General features: G+C 37.0%; 1 protein-coding gene across 5 annotated transcripts in view; it reads right to left on the bottom strand.

The window, feature by feature from the left end:
- Window positions 1–16,811, bottom strand: part of ST18 (ST18 C2H2C-type zinc finger transcription factor) — a 211,579-nt gene that overhangs the window by 178,100 nt on the left and 16,668 nt on the right. For 3 of the 5 annotated variants that reach the window (XM_083823763.1, XM_083823762.1, XM_083823766.1), the window contains one exon: window positions 6,159–6,294. The gene's annotated coding sequence lies outside the window, so the exon portion shown is untranslated. The other 2 variants (XM_083823764.1, XM_083823765.1) reach the window with 2 other exon arrangements.

The raw sequence follows: 16,811 nt of genomic DNA, 5'->3' as shown, positions 1-16,811 counted from the left end.
TAAATCTGCAAGGAAAGTGGAATATTGTTTGACACATGCAATCATGTGATTAACACTTCTTTTGGAGCACTACTAATAAAATTATTTACAAGGAAAAAAAATGCAATATTTCTGTGAATCAGGTTCACAGGAAATGGCATGTGGTTCTACTCCATGCTGTTTAAAGCAGATAGTATTTTTTAGGACCATATTCCACATTCCATTCAATATTAATTAAATATTTTCTTAAATTTTAATGTCTAAACAAAATGCATGTCAATATGAACTTGTTGATACCTCCAAAAATATTAATGATAATTGTCCAGAGAAACTTAGTAATATGTTCTGCATGTATTCATATATATATATATTCATATGCAAATCATAAGTATTCTGATAAAAAGTCAATACGTATAAACATAGATTAAAAGTTTTCAGAAAGGCACACGTATTTTTTTTGGACCAACAAAAAACGTGCATTTTTACTGTGTTGGGAAAACCTAGTACATACACCTCAATTTGAGATTTGCCCTTGAAGTACAAAAGGAAAAAATAAGACTGTATGCTTGTTAAATATCGTAAAGCCTATTATTAATGTTCCCTGACAGTATATTGAGCAATCACAAACATAGACTATGTGAGCTCCTTTTGAGATAAAATTGTTATTCTACAGTTAGGGACAAATTCTATACTTAGGGTCAAATCCTCTTTCAGAATAGACATGTTAAAAACATAAAGGTCTTCAAAAAATGTTTAGCTTGTAACCAGATCGTGAATATGTTCTACAATATATATATATATATTTCTTATTTATCTTACAGTTAAGCTGACAGAGTGAATTTTGACCTCTTAGAAATGCATAGTTATGAGAGAAATAATTCAGAAATTGTCTATGAAAAGGAAGTGATTTTCAGGGTTTCTAGAAAGCCTTAATTCCTTCTATACCTCAGTTTTAATGTTGAAATTATAAAGGTTACAGGTCCTCATCCTCAGGTCACCATCTACAATAATTTTTTTCTGGTATTGGGATATATAAGACACTATGTCTTGGGTTGAGCATCCTATTGACATCAGTGGGAGGTGAAGAATATCAAGAGGACACGAGAGTATAAAGTTGATTCTTGACATATGATAAAATGAGTAAATGAAAAACAAAAACCTGATATTTATTTGAGCTACACAGCAAAAAGGACAGGTAATAAATTCTCAACAGAACTTTAGGACAAAATGAAACAAAACAAAACAAAACAAAACAAAACAAACAAACAAAAAAACCCAGCTATGCTGCCCAGTCTAATATGACCAGGGAGAAGTACTATTATGGATCAAAACAAAATTGACTCTACATATATGCATCACGAAAATGGTTGATCCACCAAAAGTGAAACCGTTATATTGATATATAATACATCTTCACGAATTATACCAATCCTTTAGGCTGGTACTTTACTCCTCATATGGGTGAATAATATCTTCTTCCTCCTTGGGGAATTTTGAAGTTACAATTTCTTTGACAATGTTTATCATTCTAATTTATTGGCTCTAATTTATTTTAGGTTATTTTGCAATCTGCAGATTGATAACGTAATTACAAGTAAGGAACCTTAATTAACTCAATTTCTAGTGCAAACGCCACAGTGTCCTTGTTTATATGCAGAGATTTTTCACTAGTGAAGCTATCTCAAATTACAGATCACCACTGACTGAATTGAATTAGTGTTATTTCCATCTGGACAGAAGCTCACAATTTTTTGATACATGCTTAAGCAGAACACACAGCTTTATAGTTCAATGACAGTTCTTTCCATATCGGGTAGTGCAAAAATATTAGTCACCACTACACACACACAGACACAGACACACACACACATGGAGAAATCTATCCCTGATTTGGAAACAAAAAAACACACACCATAAAACTTAGCTGTATGGTGATAGGATAATTGCATAGCTACTTTACAGAGAAGAATTAAAAAAAAAAAATCATAGAGATCAGAAAAGAGGGGCAAAATGAGAATATAATGTTACTATACCTATAAGAATGTATGAGAGTCATATCACAATCAAGAAAATAATAAACATTAAAATCTAGCAAGAGACTGAGAACTTCAGTGATAAGATAGACCTTCTGTTCATTAATCATGAACAGCTCTGCTGTAATCTTTTATATTTGGTCTGGATACAGATAAGAATAGCAAACTTCTAACATAACATTATACTTGATTGAAATACATGTTTCCAGCAACATTATTTTGGTCCCCGAATTTTGGGGTTTTATATCCCATATGTTACAGAAAAAGGCAGACCAGATGTTCATGAAATATAACATGTAAACAAACTTAATTGAAGCAATACAAATACTTGAACGTTTGGACTTTAACATCAACTGGCTAAAACCAGATTATTTAGTATTATAAGAACCACCTCAATCTTTGCACTACTTTTCAGGAAAGGCACTTGATGGGGAGAGCTCCCCCTCACAAGTTCTAATGAAGAGTACCAGTTACTGTAAATGAATACCTCCACTGTGGCTCAGCAAAATATGATTTCTCACAACCTTTACACCCAGCAGAAACTCTGATGTATGTGAAAAAGTATATAGGAAAGTATTATGTGCCAAAATAGTATAAACATCAAAAATTTATCTGGGGAAAGAAGCTGGTTTTGACTTTGGCATTCAAATTTATCTACTTAAAACACAACCAAAGCCAACTGTGAAATCTGTAGTAAATGTTGTTTCTTCACTCCCCTTCAAATGAAAGGAATTGAACTGAATCAAAACCAAGCCTTTGGTAAAAATTTTAGGCTTAAAGTGGGAGTTGTCATTTCACACCCCATCACTCATATGTCTCCTGTTAGATTGGACCCTCTGTTATGAAAGAAACAAGATTATTTCTAAGTTTCCCTTGTTTCAGGGGAAAAAAGAAAGGGGGGGGGGGGGGGGGGGGGAACAGAAACGAGCCTGTACAGCTCTTGACGTTATCACTGATTCACAAATATTTCTATTGACTGCCAAAACCAAAATTTTACACTACATCTGTAAAGGGTGTTCTTTCATAAGAAATTCAACTGTACTGGATTGTAAGACCTGTATGTGAAGCTACAGTGACAAAAGTGGGGAAGAACATGTCACAGGCCAGATACACAAGAGTCATTTATCTCTATCTCCTTCCCACCTCAGTTTATGCTGTTGCTGCTTTAAAGTTATAAGGGAATTCCTTCCCTGCAGTAATCCATTCTTACAGCTCTCCAAACATTCGCACTTAGGCCATTTGACTCCAATAGCATACAACAGAACACCCTGTGAGAAAGGGTTGCTGTGTAGTACTTGTCACCTTTAAGTGCTTGAGAAAACATGTAAAATAAAACGTGTTTTTCAAAGATGCTGGATACTTTCCAACGCCTCTGTAATCCATTTAAAGAAGAGCATGGAAGGTAAGCAGAACAAGTGAAGAGAATTTTCAAAAATGTTTACAATTCATATAGTTCTATTCTCTCTTCTCTCTGAAGGAATTGGGAAAACTCTCCCTAAGCTCATAGACAGCAGATGTAAGTCAGCATTGAAACCAAAATATAACATTATTTTTATCTGGTGATAAAATTCTTAGGATTTTTTTTTTAATATTCAACAATTAGAGTTTAATAGCAATGTAGTTTTCAAAGTACTTAGTACATTCCACAAGGAAACAGAATGGGAACATGCAAGTTGCTCTTTCTAGATCCACAAAAAGCAGTTCAGAACAGAAGCTTTTCGGAGATGAGCTTTTGCAGCTAATACGTGTTGAAGGATCTTTTCATGCACAGACTATACAGGCCGATTCTTTTCCTTGCTTTAAATCACAAAAGGAAACCACGAGCAAACAATGGCTTTAAAAAGTGAAACAAAAGATAATTCAACTTTATATACAAGGTCTGTTTGCCTCCCTTACTCTCTGTGTTACACACACACACACACATTTATGTATATACAAGGAAAGGAAGACAGAAACTTTAAAACCAACACTTAACTTCAACTATCCAAATTTGCTACCTAAAATGAGAAAAAAAAAATCTTTTTTTTTTTCTTTTTTAAATTCAAGTATCTAAAAACTTTTTTCCTGGAAATAATCCTTTCTCATAATTTACTACACTGCCATCAGCTAAATGCATTCGTTGCTGCAAAATGTATAAGTATTACACGTTACTTTCTGTAATAATTACACAAAATAAGCAACTTTTCATGAGCTATAACATGCTAAAATGCGTGTTGTTGCTTATATTCCTCTGCTTAAGCAGTCTGTCATTACCATACTGTCCCAAGTATTTTTAAACTGTCGTTTTGAAGAGGATGACTGTGAACGACTGTAAGCCTTTACCATTTTATTTTTAACGGAAAAGCTAAAAATCAAAAGTACAGAGTATAAATACACAAAGCTTTTTTACATAGCACTCCACTTCCATTTCAACACTCTGTACTGACCTCTACTGGTTAATGCTCTGTAGCTTTTGCAGTCTCTTGTTTAACTTCAGGGATAAAATAAACTCTTATCCCCCCACCTTGCTAACTTCTCTCTGACAGAAATTCAAAAGAGATCAAGCTTCCAACTATTTGTGGTAGCTTATACATAGGAGATGAGACACTAAGGAAAATCATCATTAAAAACAACAACAACAACAACAAAACTAAGAGGTGTAGAAAGATATTAAAATCAGAAAACTCCATGTTAACACTTTGGGTGTATTTTTTATGATTGAAGAATTCATCACATTTGTTTTATTTGCTGTCCCATGTCCGTATCATTAGCTGTTTGGCATAAAGTCTGTATTTGTATTATACAGTACCCAGTGTCTGACCCATGATTAGGACCAGAAGTATTACTGCAACACAAATAACAAAGTTGTGAATATAAATTCATCATCTTCAATCATCCTCATTTGACAGACTTCTGCTTCAGAGAACATGCTTGTCTGTAGAAGCCTCTTCAGAGAAAACATTTGCTCTAATTAGGACGGAGCTGGCAGCTTATCTACCACACACCAGTGGATCAAAGTACAGTAGCAAGTTTGACATTATAAAAGTGTCACTGTGAATGCTTTGTCAAACCCAAGTCATTTCCCTGTCTTACTGGGAGCAGTGACATGGTCACCCTATCTTTTATATTACTATGTCAAGTTTGATCAATCTACATCCTAACTTTTTACAAGAAAAAAAGCCTTAGGTCTTTATGTGCCTTACAGTAAAAAGCAACTCAGGTTAGTCATAAGTAACTAGCAAATTTTTCCATGCTCATTTACCAAAGAGCACTTTCATTGTCAGCAGCACCCATGGTGCAAAACTTTCCAATTTTAACAACTTATTTTTAGATTTCTTTGTTATGCAAGTATTCAAGTATGAATAACAGCTTTATATATCGTGAGAACTTCATTTCCTTTCACTACTCTATCAGTGACTCCAAACAATTTTTTTTTTGTTTGTTTTTGGTAAGTCACCTGTTCTGGCTGAAAAAAACACGATTGTTCAGTACCAAAACAATGAAGCTTTGTTGTTCTGTTGGTATACACACTAAAGCACATCACATATTGTTAATTCAGTTTCAGAACAGCAAGATGGCTATTATTCATGAAGCTATTTTGTGTAATAATGCACTTTTCTTCCTTTTTTCATAAAACCCCTTTAGATCCTAAACATAAACAGATCACTCAGATCATTGAGCCTGAGCCTATTATAAATAAATAGCTAAACTACATCTGTTCTTAAAAAAAACAAAACAAACAAACAAACAAAAAAAAAACATAAAACAAAATCTTCCATGACTTCTTGAACTCTCAGCTTTCAAATCTCTCTCCCTTCCTCTACCGCTGCTAAACCTTGCATCGCTGCATCGTAAAGCTGTCAGTACTTGGGAACACGAGCAACAAATCAGGGAAATCCAAAAGAGCCGCAATCAAGCAGCGCTTTCCTCTCGATGCCGGGGGAACGTGGGATGCCAGCACCCGCGTTTGCCCCGCACTGGCCAGCAGAGGGAGGAGAGGGGGTGACCGCACAGCCGCTAATCCCCCGAGCTACATCGCCCAGGAACCCGTTTGCTGTGGGTCCAAGCAAAACTACAAACGGCAGTCCCAGTTGTAATGCCTGGTATGAAAACCCGCATGATCTTGCCCACAAAATGCACTTTTTTTTTTTTTTTTTTCCTTCTTACCTTCACCTAGGGAGTCAGTGCAGGTGTCCAGAAGGTCGCTGTCTCCTGGTCTTGCTGGGTTTACCACCGCTCCGGTTCTCGTGCTGCTGCTTCTAGGACCTGGCTGAAGAACTGGACCTGATCCGCCTATTCTCTTCTGTGTTAGAAAGAAAACAATTTGATGTTCTATCACTAGAACTGGGCCTTTGCTCAATGCATCAGAGAAGTACATAACTGTTCTGAGATTTGCAAATAAGTGTCTTTTTCCACAAGTGGGAAATAGAAAATCTAATTAAGACTTATAACTTACAAAGGAGTGAAAGACATAGATTTTCAATGAAAAAAAGTGTTGGCTGGATCACAGTGAAACCATCTTCTTTTCAAGAGACATTTTAAAGCGGTATTTTCAGTCAGTTCTGTGCAAAATATTCCACAACAGCCCCAATAACTTTTTTCCTTACCTCTGGTATCCCAGTGAGGTCACATTCTGTTAAAAACATCCTGTCAAGCTTGGTACAAAAGGGTTCCAAAGAATCAGAATGCAGAAGCTATGTAACTTGCTGACTAACTTTGCTCTGTGTTATTTACCAACCACACAAAGAAAATGCTGTCTATTCAAAACACAGTTCAAAACTCTCTTCACAGAAAGTGAGTGAACAAACAGTCCCATGTCCGATGCTGTAGTCACATCTCCCATGAGGCCCGGTGATAGCTCTGGGGCATGGGACGGAGTGACACCACCAGCACTCACTACAAGGCACTTCTGTAAACAACTTGTGTGTGTGTGTGTGTGTGTGCAGAGAAGGAGGAGGAGGAGGCGGGTGTCACTTTATCTTAAGATTATGCTGCATTTGCTTTATCATCTCTAAGCAGAACTTCAGACTTGCTTTGCCTACTGACTGCATTTGGTTTAGTACTTGGGTGATCTTTTCCTCTTTCTAACTTTTGTTTTCTTCCAGAAGGGATCTGAAAGGAATATCTGGAATTACCTTAGGATCTAGGCTTGGAACCCTGGAGCCAGGATAACCAGCAGAAACTAATTCAAATTCTTCCAAACCCATTACAGAAAGAGACAAGGAAATTCAATAGTTTACCTTTCATCACATCCAGCAAAATTCAAGACAACTGTTGCAAATATTTTGCTTTCATTCATGCCCTCAGTTATAAAAGACATAGCCAAACTTTATGTGTTCAGTATTACCGAAACTCAAAATAGGGATTCTGAACCCACATGGTGACTTTGCCTCACTATGCAAATTCATTCTTAAGGCAATTTGGGACTGTTATAAGAAACATAGAATGTTTACATTTTGGATTCTAGTTTGGTGATTTTGAGTACCCTTAAAATCATAAAACTCCATGAAAGTTTTTTGTTATTTTAAACCCATCTATTCTTTGGAAACTGCTAGCCAGAAAGCCATATTTTTCCAGACAACAGAAATATTATTTTCAGACCACTGTAGGAAGAAAAGTACCTTATAGACCCAGTGGTTCCAGTACAGGCCACTGGCCTCCACTCACGCAAACCAGTCCAATGCTTTTCTTTATGCTTGCAATAAATCACAGGCAACATCTATTTCAAGATGTGGAAAGATGAAAAATTGTTCTCATTGATCTCTTTGCACTTTCATTCTTTAACAATCCAATCAGCATTGGAATCCTCTTTCTGGCACCCAGTATAACCATCCAGCAGCCATTGCCATATTTGGAATTTTTATTTTTTATTTTACAACTTCCTAGTAAATGTTTTTTCTTATGCTTTCAAAGGGTCTAAAACACAGGGATTATAAAACACCTGTTGTGTGTATGTTTGTGAGAGCACAATGTGAGACTCAGTGACATTATGTTGTAAAATAAACAGTAGTCTGCTTTTCCTTTTGTGAGGTCTGATTCTGCAGTGTACATGTGTATTCTGATCCCATCCCATCAGGCTATGGGAGTAACAATGAATACCTTTATAAGCTTTTACAAGTTTACGACACAGGTTCTTCCAAAGCTTTATTCCAGGAATAAGGGTCATTAAAAGGAAGATATAAAAGATATTCAATTGTTGATATAATTTAACAATTGAACGACTCATGAACATTAATTGGATGACAATAATATAACTTTTAAAAATGCAAAGGTTTTCTAGAAATACACAAAACTGTAAGTTACCTAGTTGTATTTATTTTATCAATACATGAAAACAATGCTTTTAAAACATGAATGGTGACTGATCTTGCAAGTAGAATTGTCTAAGTATCTCTCAGGATTATTAAAACAAATGTGATTGTTTCTCAGGACCCAACAGACACCCAGTCTTGGGGCAGAGTCTACAATTGTGCCTTGTCAGGCAGTACCATGATCAAAAAAAAATCACTGAAAGAGACCTGCAAGTTTTCTTTGTGTTTTCATGTAGACTTTAAAAAAAAAAAAAACACAAGTTGTCCACTGATTTGTTTGTATTTTCTTTATTTTTTTTCCAAATTTACATTTGAAGATCTTCTCATCTAATTAAAATTAGCAATATACCGTAAGTACAGTATACATATATTCTTCTTCTTTCCCAATCACCTAACTATTCCACTTAATTGTCTGTATTTCAGATTCCTGTTTACTTAAATATTGTAGTATAGATTTGGGTGGTTACTTTCACAGCATCACCTGAGGTCAGAAAGTTTATAATCCATTTTATGAACTGAGAACTGAAGCACAAAACTACTCTGGCTCACGCAGGAAATCTATAACAAAGCAGAACCAACAGAAATTTGGCAATGATAGTGTCTCTTCATAGCTTCTACAAACATAGCAACAGTATTAATACCTGCAGTGTAGTCATTATTCAGCTTCAGTATGGCTGCGGCTCAGCTCTCCATGATGCTACTGTAACACCTAACACTTCCATAACATTAGTCAAAAATCCAACATAAACACAGGTTTAGGTTCAGCTTTCAAACTTTTTGTGTTCCTCTCTGGCAGCCTTCCTCTCACTTTTAATGCCTGTCACTGGTTCCCAGAAATAAATCTTTGTGATACTCCTTGCCAGGCCTGGGTCAAGAAGGTTCTGTACATATCTATTAGCACAGTTAGATGTTCCTCTTAATCCTTTTTCTGAGATCTAGTACCTATTTTTATATAGGCCACAGCCATCGTGCAGAAGCGTATATGCAAGAGCAAGGTCTACAGAACATCAGGCGTCCTAAGTTCGAATATCTGACTCATTTTGTCTTCTCTTTTACTGATCTTGTAATGAAATTTCAAGTCAAGCTCAGATTCTGGGAGGTTCCTCCTAACTACCTCTTCCAATTGATTAATTCTTTAACAACATTAACGAAGGTGTATATATGTGCTTTTCAAAAATTACTATATACTTCAGTCTCATGCAGAAAGAGAGCTAGAAAGGTTAAGTTTTGATGTCGATTTGCTAAATGTAGGTCACACGGGAGCTAAGATGTGGACCTAGTAATGTATTTAGTGGCAAAACTTTTTTCTCTATCCCCGTCAGCCTCACTAGGGAAATGAGACCAAGCAAGATGATACTAATTATGCACAGAAAGGAGCCCCTGCTGCAATTGCCAGCCTGCTGCAGAATTCTCGGTGGATGGCAGGCTGAGTTGGCTAACAAAAGTGGAAGGGGTAGAGAGAAAGAAATAGAGTGCTTTTTTTTGGCTATTCACAAAATATAGCCAGCACTTAAAAAGAGAACGCCCTCCCCTCCCCTCCCCCCCCCCCAAACACACACAACCCACAAAAACAAACAAACAAACAAAAAAAAACAGGCAAATTATACAAAAAAATAATCTAGTTAGGTGTATAGTAACTCCAAGAGCAATGTAGGATACCAGCCAATCACATGCTCCCATCAGGTGGTTAAAAAAAAATCAAAAATAAGCAGATTTAAAAAATCCCATGCCCTCACCTTTTCCATGAAATTACCATGAGTTGCAGCTGGGGGTGATGCTGCAAAGAGGGGTGAGGGAGTGAGGTGAATTTGAAACAGATAAAAGCTGGGTAAACCACTCCAGTAGTCAGCCTCATGCAAAAGTACTTAACCAGAAACAAATGCTGCTGATGCTTTTGTTCTGGTCTTTCACTGGAGCTTATTCTGGCCTTCTGATGTGCGTCCTATAGGTTGCCTCTGCCAGGCAACTGTGCATGTGCTCGCAGTCCCAACTGCTAGTACCACATTTATTTATTTATTTTCAACCCAAATAAACTCTTAATGGCTTAACATAAAACATTTGGACTTTTTTTGAAACACACTAAATAATAAAAAAGCCAGCAGCACAATAGGCCATAAGGGAATGAAAGGGATGATTGTTCAAAGCACTATTAAAAGGTTTGTTGCTTTATTTATATATTTTTTAACAACACAGTTTCAAAGCCTTTTAAAGAAGACTCCTCCTCCCCTTTGCCTGCCAAGATAGTACTTAGCTGAGGGAGGGAGTGTCTGCTCTTTAAAAGATGATGGTATCTATTAGAGAGAAAGGGAAAGAGAGATATTTAAAAAAGCTTTCCCAAAAACAGTTGTCCAGAAGGGCCAATGAAGAGAAACAAAAGGTTTGAGATGAGGAATAAAAGGGAAGAAGATTGGATCATTAAAACAGAGTGCTGAGAGAGAGAAATTTTTAAAGCAATATGGTTGTGTTAAGGTCCTTCGTTACATTATTATACTAACCATGCTTCATATTTAGACATCTGTCAAGTAGTTACTGTGAAGTGTTTCACAAAAATTAACTCTGACAGCCCTCTTTCATAAGGTAGGTAAGGGACAGAGACCCATTCACATGCAGGCAGACATCAGGTTGTACAGCTGGTTTCCAGAGAAGAACAGAAGACTCTTTGACAGTACACCATGTTACAAAGCAAAAGGTAAAGAAAGGCTATTCCCGTGCTATGTCATTGCAGGTATAACGGGACATGTCTGGGTAGAAGAAGTGTCACGTGTGGTTGAAATATCTGGAGATAAATCTGAGGTCTGTGTTGACTCTTTTTTCTTTTAGAAGTACATATTATAGTCTAGGTCTCGTTCTTAGGAAAACTGCTCCACAATACTCCTATTGTTTGAGACTCTATTCCCTCAAAATGCTGTTAGCAATCTCCATCATAGATGTGATCACAAACCCTCAGAAAACTTGTGCAAAACTGAGAAAATGCCACTAAATGAGCTTCTGCATTTACAGTAGGGAGCCAGCTAGCACACCATGCTAACCTCTGCTGCCAGAAAGATGGTCTGTAGTTTGTAATGGCTGCACATTTTGCACATGGCACCACTCCTAGAAATTAGGAACAAGGTGTTCCTCTTCTGGGTACAAGAAATATCCTGTGCAGTTAAGCAGGGAGTGTGAAGAGTGTGAAGAGTTCTTCCTTTCCTGGTAGGCTACATCAGCTTAAAATATCAGCCATTGGACTGAGGGCAGCCTGCAAAGGTGATGCAAGAAGCCTTTGATACTTACCATCTGTGAAGAGCAAGGAAGAAACTTGTGCAAGAGAATGTTCTCCTTGTAGCTTGGCTGCAACAGTATTCAAAAACCCCCTCCTGAGGACAGCTAGATAAGAATCACTTCTATTTCAGAGCAGATATTTCATCACATGAAACTAAAGTTAACTTTAATTTCTGTTGATGTTCCTGATGTGAAATAAGTGTTTCAGTGGAACTCTCCAAATAAACTCTACTGAAAACATTTCAAGGACTCTAAGGTTCTTAGCCTGACTCACTACTTTGCTATAAATGCTCTAGATTAAGGTGCAGATAAGTTCTTTGGAGATTATCATTTACCTATTGGTTTATGGTTGCCTGGATTTGATTTTGTAAATCCCTCAGGTGTTGAGTTTGAGTAGAGGTGATGGAAAAGACTCTGAGAAGCGGTGTACATACAGTGCCTCTTCTGCATGACAGAGTTCTGAAGCTGCTAGTACACTAATCCACAGTTCTGAGATCAAACCAGATCAAACGCCAAAGCTGGCATCTTATTTCAGTGATGCATAGTTTACTTGGCCTGTCCATAGAAAAAAGATCCGTTACTTTATTTATCCTCTGGAGCCAAATAGTGCAATCTTTCCTAAAGGAATCTCTGAAGAGGCCTAAAACAACCCAAGGTTATATATTGTAGAATAAACTAACAGATTGCTATTAAAAGGAATATTTCTTATACAACAGAGTCCCATGAATTTTTCTGTCTTGTATTATCCTGCTAATTTGTGTTAAGACCATGGCTAAAATGTGATATATACTGTGAGGTTAAGTGATTCTTTGTAAAATCCATTATCAGAATACATTAGTTAACAGAAAGAGAAGAAAGATAAACTGACCATCAGAAAGTACAGAAAGACTTCGGATACCTAAAGGAAATTTACTCTTTATGCAGTGTGACCAGGACGCCTCAATTTCTGTTTACCACCCTGAGAAGACCCTTGGGGGGGTTGGAACCAAATAATCTTAAATAAATAACCTTTAATAAATAACCTTAAAAGGTCTCTTCCAACCTGAGCCATTCTATGATTCTATGGGATCCTTAAAACCTGAAGCAGTTGTGATCTTTGTTGTACTTGAAAAACGAATTCCAGCAGTGCATTCCTTGCTAATGTCACACGAGGTGAGGAGGTCCCTCTGCTGCTTGGATGGAGCAGTGCTCCCCATCCAAGCACTGACCCTGCGTATGGGACTTGGAACTACAGCCGAACAGAAAACTGTAATGACTGCAGCCACAGGCATGAATTCCCTATAAGAGAGGAACAAAAGTGGTATCTCTCACCACTGTGAAGATTCAATTTCTTCAGTGGTGCTGCAGCTTGCTGATGTTATGAGGCTATGCATAATACTCAGTACATTGTTTTCCACTGTTCTTAATTTCCAGCTAGGCTACTTAAAATCATTAGATGTCTCCAGTGAATTTTGTGGGTAGCACGTATTCATGAAGGTGTTCATTTCAGGAATCCTCATTTTTAAAAGCTGTATGCTTGAACTAATCACAGTCTAATTAAAACACAGTATGGAGACTGCATTTTGAAGTGCCATTAGCAGAAGAGAGCTAATCTTGCTAGGGGTAATCAGAGAGTCCCGAAGGATGAAGGGGACAACACCTCACTCTCTGGATGTACAGAAAAGTCTCATGAGTTTTACAAAGTGCTAGGATGCAAGGGTAGTGCTGTAGGATTTTTGGTTTTTTTTTTCAGTTTAAGAAAAAGCTATCACTTCGGCTCGACGAAAGGTTTGCCTGCCACCCAGTGGAGGCAGGTGCCAGTTTCTCAGTTGCAGTAAGAAAGCCCGCTTTGGCACTCTCCAAGCAATCACAGACAAAAGCTATGCCTTGTGTTATTGCTTCTTGCACATCAGTTATTGTGGATAAACATAGTCCATCTAGATGTTCAAATACACCTTTCTTAAATGCTAATCCAGGATCTTTGAGTCAGATTGAAACTCTGTCTTGCGTATCTGAACTACTGGTTTCCACAGGACAGAATTAGACTGATTATTGAATAAACTTCCTAAACAAATAATGTCAATATACTTATTATATTTTGTTTTCAATCCATTGAACTGCTTTTCTTCTACATGTTATTTGGCATTCTTGTTGCTATTTATGACCTAATGCATGGCTTTTACACAGATGGGGTCAGCTGCACTATCATTTTGCTAGCAAAAAAATGCACTTCCTTATGGAATTATACAGCAAGAACAGAGGATATTTCTATAAAACAACTAAATAAAAGTTGAAATACTGCCAGGTAAGATGAGAAACAAATGATAATCCCAATGTATTGACAATTAAGAAAAAATTAGACACAGTGCAGCATCTAGACTGATATATATAGAGATGATAGATTATTTTTTATTACTCTTTATTAACTTGCATCTGGCATACTGCCCTGCTCTAACAATTACCATAAACCCACTTCCTAGCTGGTTTTCTTTTCAGATGTCTTTTACTACATTTCAAGTAGTATTTAGAACATCCTTCTTGTGTAAAAGAAACAGAAAATGGAGCTTACCAGGGACAATAAAATAAACTAACCTATTAAGTATCTGTGAAAAATAGAAAAAAAGTGACAATTCAAAAATAAGTAAGAAAAAAAACCTTTTAACACATTAAATACTGCTTCCTTTATGTTTTCTTCTCTCATAATTCAAATGATTTTTTTCTAGTGTATTTTAAAATTTCTGACCTCTAGAACACCAGAAATGTGTTCACAGCCTAATCCACACCTAGCACAAGGTCTTATGCTAACTTAGATATATTCTCTCTCTCCAACCTGCAGGACCTGATTGGAGAATTGGAAATCCCAATTCTTAGACAAGGTATATCAGATTTTACAGAATGCTGTCAGTAACAGGGATTATTTTTCCCCTCGTTGGCTGACAGGTGTGCAAATCCTTTATGTCTGACTAAAAATAAGATCATTTTCCTTCTAGGCACTAGTCTTGCTTTCAAATCTCCACTTTACCTGGCTTAAAGCAAATGATGCTTAGATTTCTGAAATGCCCTTAGCCACCAGACTAGGATTCCTGCACTTGCTCATTAGCAACCTCTTCTGTTAAAAGCTATTTTACTTTGGACAATTCTTCAACAGAAAAGGCATTTGTCCACTTTATAGTTGTATCATTAAGAAATTCACCTGACAGAAACTTGACACTCTTGTCTCTTCTGTAAGAAAATAGGAGAATGTTTTGAAGCACATCTCCCAGTCTTTCAGGGGATGCCCCTTATCTCATGTAGTTAAAAAGAAACCACAAACCCAGAAAAGGTTCCCAGAAACATCACTTCTGGGTCATGTTACTTCTTTTCTCAGACCATGATAAGAAAAGAGGTGAGTTCTTAGGACTGCAGACAGAAAATCCTTAGGACAATCTGAGACAGAAAACTGGCCCAGAGTCAAGGGTCATTTTTCCTTGTTTTCTATGTTGTTTTTAGAGCCTGGAACAAAACAGCACCCTAATAACTTTCTTTGCTATTCTGAAACTGGTGAATAAAACTCCATGTCTGTGCTGGCAATTCTGGCTATGTAGTTATAAGTCCTAATCACCTACCACAAGGAAATGCCTCACTTTTTATTTTCATGAGGAAGTACAGATGTTATCTAGGCATCTAAGGGTTTGCTGCTGCTGAATTCTGCATGCTGATTGGCCTCATGTTTGAAAGACAGGTATATGCCTTCACTTCCTTCTGAACTATACTTCCTGGTTATACAACAGCCTCAACAGACTTCACACCTGCAAACATTTTATTACCTTTGGCCACAATTTATATTCAGTTACACAGCAGTGATTTTGTTGTTGTTTTTCCAAAGGCAGTTTATGCTTAAAGACACACACTTTGAACAGAGACAACTGTATTGCTGTTTGTCTTTGCTGTGTTTTGTCTTGATCTCTTCAGAGATGTGATACATATTTAGTAACTCTCAGTCCTGCTCACCTGGGGATTTGTGTTTAGGTAACCATATTCAATAATGTGGTCTACCAAACGACTGCTGCTAGGGTATATCCTTTAATGGTCAGTTTGTGCAAGGCAATGAATGTGCATACAATTGAAAACATTTAGCATTCTGTATGCCATGGGCTTTAATAAAAACAACATCTCTTATTACTTCCTTAGATAGCTTTCTATAATCCTGGATCCTGACTAAAGGCTGTCTCTATGTACGACTATACCCTGAGGTAGGGTCCCCAGTTTCCTGAAAGCTCCTTAAGCTCTGAGATGATGCCTGCTTCTACTGAGAAATATTAGTCTCCTTTACTTATACAGGCAAGCACATTGCAGTACATGCTGTGTAAAAATCAATAGAACATAAAACTGATGTGCATTGATGTCCCATCTAGACTATTAAGTCCACAAGATTTCAAAATGAGAAGCCAAAATTAAAATAATAATAAAAAGAAATCATAAGGTTTAAAACCAAAACAAAGCAGACTTTGAAGAGTTTTCATTAGCTATCTGGGATGGCTTGGTTGTTTGAAGCTTAAACACATCTCTGCTGCAGGTGCAGAGCAGAGACACCTGACTTGCTATTTGTCATGGAGATCTTGGAAACAGAAAGCTGGAGACAGAAGTTCTGGGAGGGACATTGCAGAGACCACAAGTAAGCAACATACAAACCACCTAGTCCAGAAACAGGACAGCAGGGTTTGTCAGGTATGACACAAAGTTCATACACTCTTCTTTCTGTAAGGAAATGGAGGTCTTCATATTAGCTGGGCCTTAAAAACTGGGACTGAGTACAATATGAGAAAACAAGAACTTTGAAATTTACCATTGTTAAGGTAAACAAAAGCACTAGATTTGTTTTTGAGGGACAGTACAAACTCATAGAGTTTCTCTCTGTCCAAAATTTTACCTCGAAGCTTTCACTGCACCTGTCAGAGAACCCCTAACAATTCCATTAAAGCATCATAAAAACTGAGCATTAAAAGAGCATTAAAAAGGCAGTAGCAGTGTGCAAACCTGAAATCAGGAAAGGTTGTGCTCTTTTCCAGTGGTCGTTATGATTAACAATTTCTGGTTGAAATATTTTCGTGCCACAAGAGGGAGACACAGGCACATAATTTTTCTCATTAAAAATGAAGCAAAACATGACATCTTTCCATAAATGACAACATTTACCAGGAAAGTTGTCTAGCCTATTTGCTCTGTAATCAACACAGTCCCAGATCTGAAGAGGCTGGCATAGAGGAGTTTCTGCTCCACACCAGCAAAT

Source organism: Anser anser (assembly GCF_964211835.1).
Source record: "Anser anser genome assembly, chromosome: 2".
NCBI lineage: Eukaryota > Metazoa > Chordata > Aves > Anseriformes > Anatidae > Anser > Anser anser.
This window is presented reverse-complemented; position numbering and strand designations above follow the sequence as displayed.